Below are 6,549 nucleotides of genomic sequence, written 5' to 3'. Positions count from 1 at the left end.
TTGCTGGAATTGAGAACTTATCACTGACGTGCGCCGGCCCGTACCCTTGCCTTTGATTCCCTATCGAACTGCTCAGTTGTCGGACGAAGCGGGGGGTTTCATCGTGATAAATCATTCCTAACCCTATACCTTTCCCAATCCCACCCTCCCATTCCCCTTTCCCCTAACCACACTTACCTAATCTTACCCTGACCTCCACACCTACCATAGCCTGCGTCTTGTCTTTACTCCTGCCTCTCTGCCTAGTCTCCAACTGAAACAGGTGATAACGCATTTATAGGCACTTGTGTGCTGGGTTGTCCCCTGCCTGGGGGGCCCCCCGGGGTCTTGTTCCCGGTCAGTGGTTTGTGCATTTAAAGCCTCCGGCGACGAGACTTATTTCCCCCTAACCCTTCACAACCAGAGCCCGCTGCACTGTGCGCTAAGTGACGGAATAGCTCTTTGCAGTCGATTGCGTGATGGGGTAGTCCATACCCCTTCAATTTGTTACAGGAGTAATGCTGCATGCGCCATACTTTTTAATAGTTCAATCTTGTGTTTCAGCTGTTGACTTATTTCTCCACATGTTTGATGTTTGCTTTTACATTGCACACACAGAAAATGACAAAAAGTGCCCGGAGTGCCAGGGCCAATATGCCAAATTGTCCGGGCACTAAAGAAATGTGCATGGTGTCACGGACTGGGAGGAGAGGAGGCTGATGCTAGGCCTGGCATCCGGAAGGTCAGTGTATCCCCCCCCACACACACACACACACACACAGCTGATTACTGGTGCTGATGATGTCCTGGCAATGTGTAACAATATTGTGTGTGGCAATATGGTGTGTGTGCAGATATGGAGGCCGACTGAGCTGCCCAGACGTGAAGTGCCACGGTTTGACATTCTCGCGGTTGGACTGCCACCTGGTCAACATGCACAACATGGCAGTAGGCTTTTGCTCTTTTTATATTGAACATATGGTATTTCTTTGCTTTCATTTCGGTGACCTGGTATACATTGACATTTGAGTGAGTGGTCCGTAATTTATATTTGTCAGTCAGCTGTGGATCAACGTCTCAGCTTATGTTCTTTGTTCACAGAAGAAGGCGAGGACATTTATTGCTGAGCCAGCGAAAGGTTGCAGTGAATGAAAGGCTTCTAAAAATCAAAAATGAAAAAAAAGAAATACAGCTGATTCAGCAATCGCTGCTGTCCGTTGGTGAGGAACTCCATGGTGAGTTTGAACTTCAAAATCCTTGCTGTAATGTTTGCTGTCAGACTAATTCATACCTATTAATGAATACTTACCAGAGCGGATCTGCCTCTCATTCCAGTAGTGGCTCTAATAGCTGATTGTCTACTTACAGCTTCACAAGCTCAGTGTAACTTTGTCCGTACTGATTGGGTAACAGAGGTACATCTTTCCGGATCTGTGTCGTGCATTGCGGTGAAAAGATGCATATGTTTATACACAGTGTTGCCACAGTTACTTTGAAAAAGTAACTTAATTACTTTACAGATTACTTGATTTTAAAAGTAACAAAGTTAGATTCCAAGTTACTTTATTAGTTACATGCAGCAGCTGCCGACAACACCCCTACAGCCTCAACATAAAAACGGTTTACTGTGAGGCAGCTCAACGTTGCCAGTAGTAGGGATCTGGTTTATTATGGCACGAAAGAGAGCGAGTCAACCCTGTTTAAGGGCAGCATTTCCGCTACAACATAGGCCTACTGCCCGACCAACTTCTTCAACTCTCCCCCACTTACTGGTTTTGCACCGAAGTCCAGCTTTTGTTGTTTGGGTGGTGGGGGGACCTCCTTCTCTCTGCTTCGCACCACCTGCTGGGACTTGCTCTGTAAGTTTGACTGCAGCGCTGCGACTCCAAATGTTTCTTCAAATTTGACGTAGTCGCCACCAGCACAGAGTGTACAACCAACCTTAATGTTGCCGTCTTTAGCTGACACAAACTCTAAATAGTGACTGTATTTCCAGCTAGAAAACGCACATCTCTCTCCTCTCTCCATTGTTGTTTACGTTTTTGTGTCGCTGCGTGGTACACGTGAACTGTCCACATGCTGAAAACGTGACTTGTCGCATACGTGACTTCACTCCCCAAGAGCAAGAAGAAAGCAAAAATATATATTTTACTAAGGAAAATGACAAATAGTAACACACAGTGACTTTAATCCGATTACTGGTTTGGAAATAGTAATGCGTTAGATTACTAGTTACTGAAAAAAGTGGTCAGATTAGAGTAACTGTATACAACCTGTCTCTCAGAAGCTGGGAAAGAGGAGGCAGGTCCTTCTGTCCGTGGAGAAGCTGCCTCTGTAGCTACACCACAACCACCTCAGCCTCAGGTAGCCGGGTCACCACCGACTGCTGGCTCTCCCTCACCTGCTGGCTGTCCGCCACCATTGTGTCCTTTGTTTATATGTATATATGTATATATTTGTTTATATCTTTTTTTCATATTTTATTTGTATAGTTGTGTATGTAGGTAATTTAAAATATTGAATAAATGGTTTGTTTGTATCAAATGTATTGTTTCCTTTTTCCGTTTTCAAGTAGTAAAAAACAGTTTTTTTAAAACATACCGTAAATTTGCGGAGATTTGATGCTTCTGAACGCCGAGTCCATGGCGTCTTGGTAAGGACGTCTGAATCAGTCTGGTTACATCCTTTCCAAAGCATGCTCATCAAACCGTCTTCCTAATATGCTGCTTCAAGACGTATTCACAACATGTAGGCGGGCCTTCCAAAGTGGGATGTGCCCTCCATTTTCATAGGCTGCCTGTGTCTTCATATAAATGGCCCTGCAACTCAACAACTACAGTCCCGGAGGAGATTGGATGCTGAAGAGGAGTAGACGCGGCAAACAACTTGTTCTCATTATACTTTGGATCGCTGGTGAGTGTCTTATTATACACTCGTCATACTAATAGAGTTGTAAAATTATTGCAAAGAAATACAGACTTTGAATGTGTGTGAATTACTTTTGCTGTTATTTAATGGCATATTATTAAATCTACTTGCCTTTTCTATTTTGTGTATGTTATGTTCTCCTGCTGTTACAAGTCAATTTCCCCATGGTGGGATGAATAAAGTCTAATCTAATCTAATCTCTACTTGTCACAGTTTCTATCATGAGCTTCACCTGTTGACTCTCCACAGAAAACAAAAGGAAACAATGAAACCTTGCCCGTTGTGCAGAGACAGCTACGCCAATAGACCGCAGCATCTCTGGGATTTTCACTGTGTGACTGATGGCACAGAACGCAGGCTCCTGCTGGGAATGGCTTCTGGAAGGTAAGTTAAATGGCACTCACACAGAAACACAGGCTGCTGATTATTGTGCTTAAAATGTACGACTCTGTTTATTTAGATAGGCGGGCCCACTAGGCTGCCCAGCGACACCGTGCCACGGACAAAAATACATCCGTCTCGACCGGCATTTAAAAGCTCTTCACGATATGACGTTATGCATCTTGCACTTTTGTAAAAACAGATGTTATTGTTTTGCTGTCATTTCAGAGCGGTGGGGTCCAGACCTGGTATCTATGAATTGAGTGGTCAATAATGTATTGTGTAATAATGATCACTGTCCCAACTAATGTTCTGTCTCCACAGAAAGAGGACATCAAATTGATAGTGTGACTAGTCAAATATGTGTGTTGAATTGAAAATAAATGTTCTATTATGTTTGAATTCAATATTGCTTCCTTTTGTCTTTTTACTAGATATGGTTTATGTATTATTCTTAACATTGTGCCTATTGCTGAATTTAGCTCATGTGCTGCAGAATAAACTTTGTGAGCTTAGAATTATAAGGTTCTATCTCCACTTTTGGCCGAAATTGAGTTTGACATAATCTGATCCTTTATTAATGCCTGTGTGGTATTTTTGTAAAAAAAATATTTTCTTAGTTATTAATGGCATAAAAAGGTTCCATATCACAAAATAGCTGGGATGTGAAGACTTTGATGCTCAATATCTCAGAAGTAGCCTAAACGGAGATAGAAACTTATAACTCTAAGCTAACGACTTTTGGTCACTAGGTGGAGCCAAATGACCATCTTACAACATTTAACAACACACGTTAATAGCCCTAACCTGCACATTCAGCTCTTTTTCATTATTTAATGATTGTAATTGAGGTGCTGAGACAAGGATATTGTGTATTCCTGTTGCTTTGTTTATTTGATAATAACGTCCACTGGGTTTGCTTGTCAATGTTTGCACCAACAGCCATTCCTTGTGACGTAGCTTACGTTGGCCGTATTGTCTGATTAAAAAGCAGGTAGACTTGAATGGAGTTGGAGCGTTGCTCTGACATCACGCACGCGTAGGCAACGACAATCTCACGAGAGCCAAGCGGCCGCAGGTAGCGTATTATTAATTAATTAATTTATTTATACATACACAACAATACCGACAGATACAGTTCAAAATACAAAGAACGAATGACATACAACATTACATCAGTGTACAGGGGTGCAGCCGCAGTCACAAGGCCTGAGTGGACAAGCTGGTAGGCAGAGAAATAAATACGTAGAATAATAAAATCTTATTAATAAGTATTTGAAGTCACACACGACTCATATAGATCCGGAGTTCTCCCGGCCTTAGCGTTTTTAATTGAATTCATGTAATTTCTAAACTCAGTCATAAAACCAGAAAAGAATGCCGATCTAACAGCTGATGGGTTCCGAATCGACAACACGGTGACGTTATATATGGAACTTTTTTTTTTATTATTGATGTTGAATGGGAGGGATGTTGAATGGGAGGGATCTTAACTGCGACGTGTCTGATGCAAAGGCTGATTTTTTACAGGACACGTCTTGGTATTATTATTATTATTATTATTATTATTATTATTATTATTATTATATGTATGGTACAGTATCCAGCCCCATTTTGTTTGTACTGTATAAGCAAAGTGTTAGGGTTACATCTCAGTTAGGTTAGGGACTTGGAGGAATTGTGCAAGAGTGACCGATTCAAACGTTTCTTTTTGATGCAGTAAATAAATAAAAAATAGATACAAATCGAAGTCCAAAAAGTAACTTATTTTGCATGAATTTGATTACCAACCGAGACACACTGGTAAAAATTGCTTTCCGTTGTTAATATGTACTTAAAAAAAAAACTGTTGAAATGCAAAATAATAGAATTGTATTCATGTGATAAAACATGCGATGACTTGTGATTAACTATACAAATTTGGCGATTAATCGTGATTAAAAAATGAAGCGCTTGACAGCCTGATTTCAGAATGAAATCCTGCCTTTCGTTGCAATCTAGAAAGAGGCTGGTCGCTGCCACTTTATAACCTTATTCAGAATCAGAAAGGGTTTTATTGCCAACAGGGCTCGAGAGTGTGACAAATTTGGTCGCAAATGCGACCAAAATTTGAAAGGGTGCGACTAAGATTTTTCCTAGGTCGCACCGGTCCACCTAATGTCCTCGCAACCACTGCCTCTCCACTAACGCAGCGATGTCGTTTCTATCGATATGGTTTAATGTTGCGTTACATGACCCATTCCTTCTGGAAAGCCGTGCCTGTGTTTGGATCTCTCCTCCACACAGGCCCCCCCCAATCACTCACACACCGGCCGGCTCACCTGCAACATGGAGAGACACAGCGCCGCTGGTCCAAACTCCCGACATTTGTCTACAGTTTTAATTGTTATTAACACAGCTGTATATTAAGTATGAGAGGGAAACCTGTATTGGTACCAGTGTTTCCGCTGGTAACTCTGTTACTGCGGCCGCCACGGCGAAAAACACATTAGAAGTTATTAAATGCAACCAACTTCAGTTGGTTGAGTAATATCGTGTAAGACGGAGCCTGCTGGATCATAGTTCATAAAAATGCAGCGCAGTGACGATACAGACATTTCATAACCTACACTAGATGGGTGTAACGCCGCTAAAGAGTCAGCCGATACAATAGGGCCTGCGTTTATAAACATTGAGGTTTTCTGGACAAAATCTGTCCAAAAAAAGCCTGAGCTAAGAGACAATATTAGTACATCTTCAAAGTAAAAGCACTTAAAGTAAAACTGTGGCGTCAGGTCCAGACATTGAAAATAAAGCAGGGATGAAAAATTAATGAAATATATTTTCTTATTTATTACGGGTCATTAAATAAGATGAGATTTATTTTACATTTTTAATTCAGTTGTGTGTTGTAAAAGTATATTCTTGTATTTTTAGTAAAACTGGTGGAGCAATTCAAAAAGAACTCTGAAGGTTACAATTCCACACGGAAAATACAAGAGAATGCCCGGCAGCGAGCTAACCACGTTCGTATCTTCCTGAGATTCATGTCTGAGCCAGCTGTTCCACATGTTAACTATCTGTTCCTTAAAGACTACAGACGAATCCGGAAGAAAGTACAAAATTGTAAGGATTATCAGTTTTTAAAAGAGTAGAAGACATGACCTAATTGATATTTTTGGATTTCAAGATTTACAGCAGATCTGACCGACCAAAACCTAAAACTGACGACAGTTAAGAGCTACTTGACAGAAGTCGTTGCATTCATAAAATATTGTTCAT

The 6,549-nt window shown here is 41.2% G+C and overlaps 2 long non-coding RNA genes across 3 annotated transcripts; both read left to right on the top strand.

Annotated features, from left to right (window-relative positions):
* The first annotated feature begins 378 nt into the window (after window positions 1-378).
* Window positions 379-2,409, top strand: LOC114567357 (uncharacterized). Its single transcript, XR_003694154.1, has 4 exons — window positions 379-721; window positions 834-927; window positions 1,081-1,214; window positions 2,264-2,409. It is a non-coding gene; the product is annotated as an uncharacterized LOC114567357 (long non-coding RNA).
* Window positions 2,410-2,841: 432 nt separating this feature from the next.
* LOC114567381 (uncharacterized) lies at window positions 2,842-3,695 on the top strand. 2 transcript variants are annotated; one of them, XR_003694167.1, is made up of 3 exons: window positions 2,842-2,892; window positions 3,157-3,291; window positions 3,517-3,695. It is a non-coding gene; the product is annotated as an uncharacterized LOC114567381 (long non-coding RNA). The 2 variants fall into 2 exon arrangements; XR_003694166.1 differs by having other exon boundaries at window positions 3,613-3,630.
* Window positions 3,696-6,549: the final 2,854 nt, after the last annotated feature.

Source organism: Perca flavescens, chromosome 13 (assembly GCF_004354835.1).
Source record: "Perca flavescens isolate YP-PL-M2 chromosome 13, PFLA_1.0, whole genome shotgun sequence".
Lineage (NCBI taxonomy): Eukaryota > Metazoa > Chordata > Actinopteri > Perciformes > Percidae > Perca > Perca flavescens.
The sequence above is the reverse complement of the archived record's forward strand: the minus strand, read 5'-3'. Positions and strand labels throughout refer to the sequence as shown.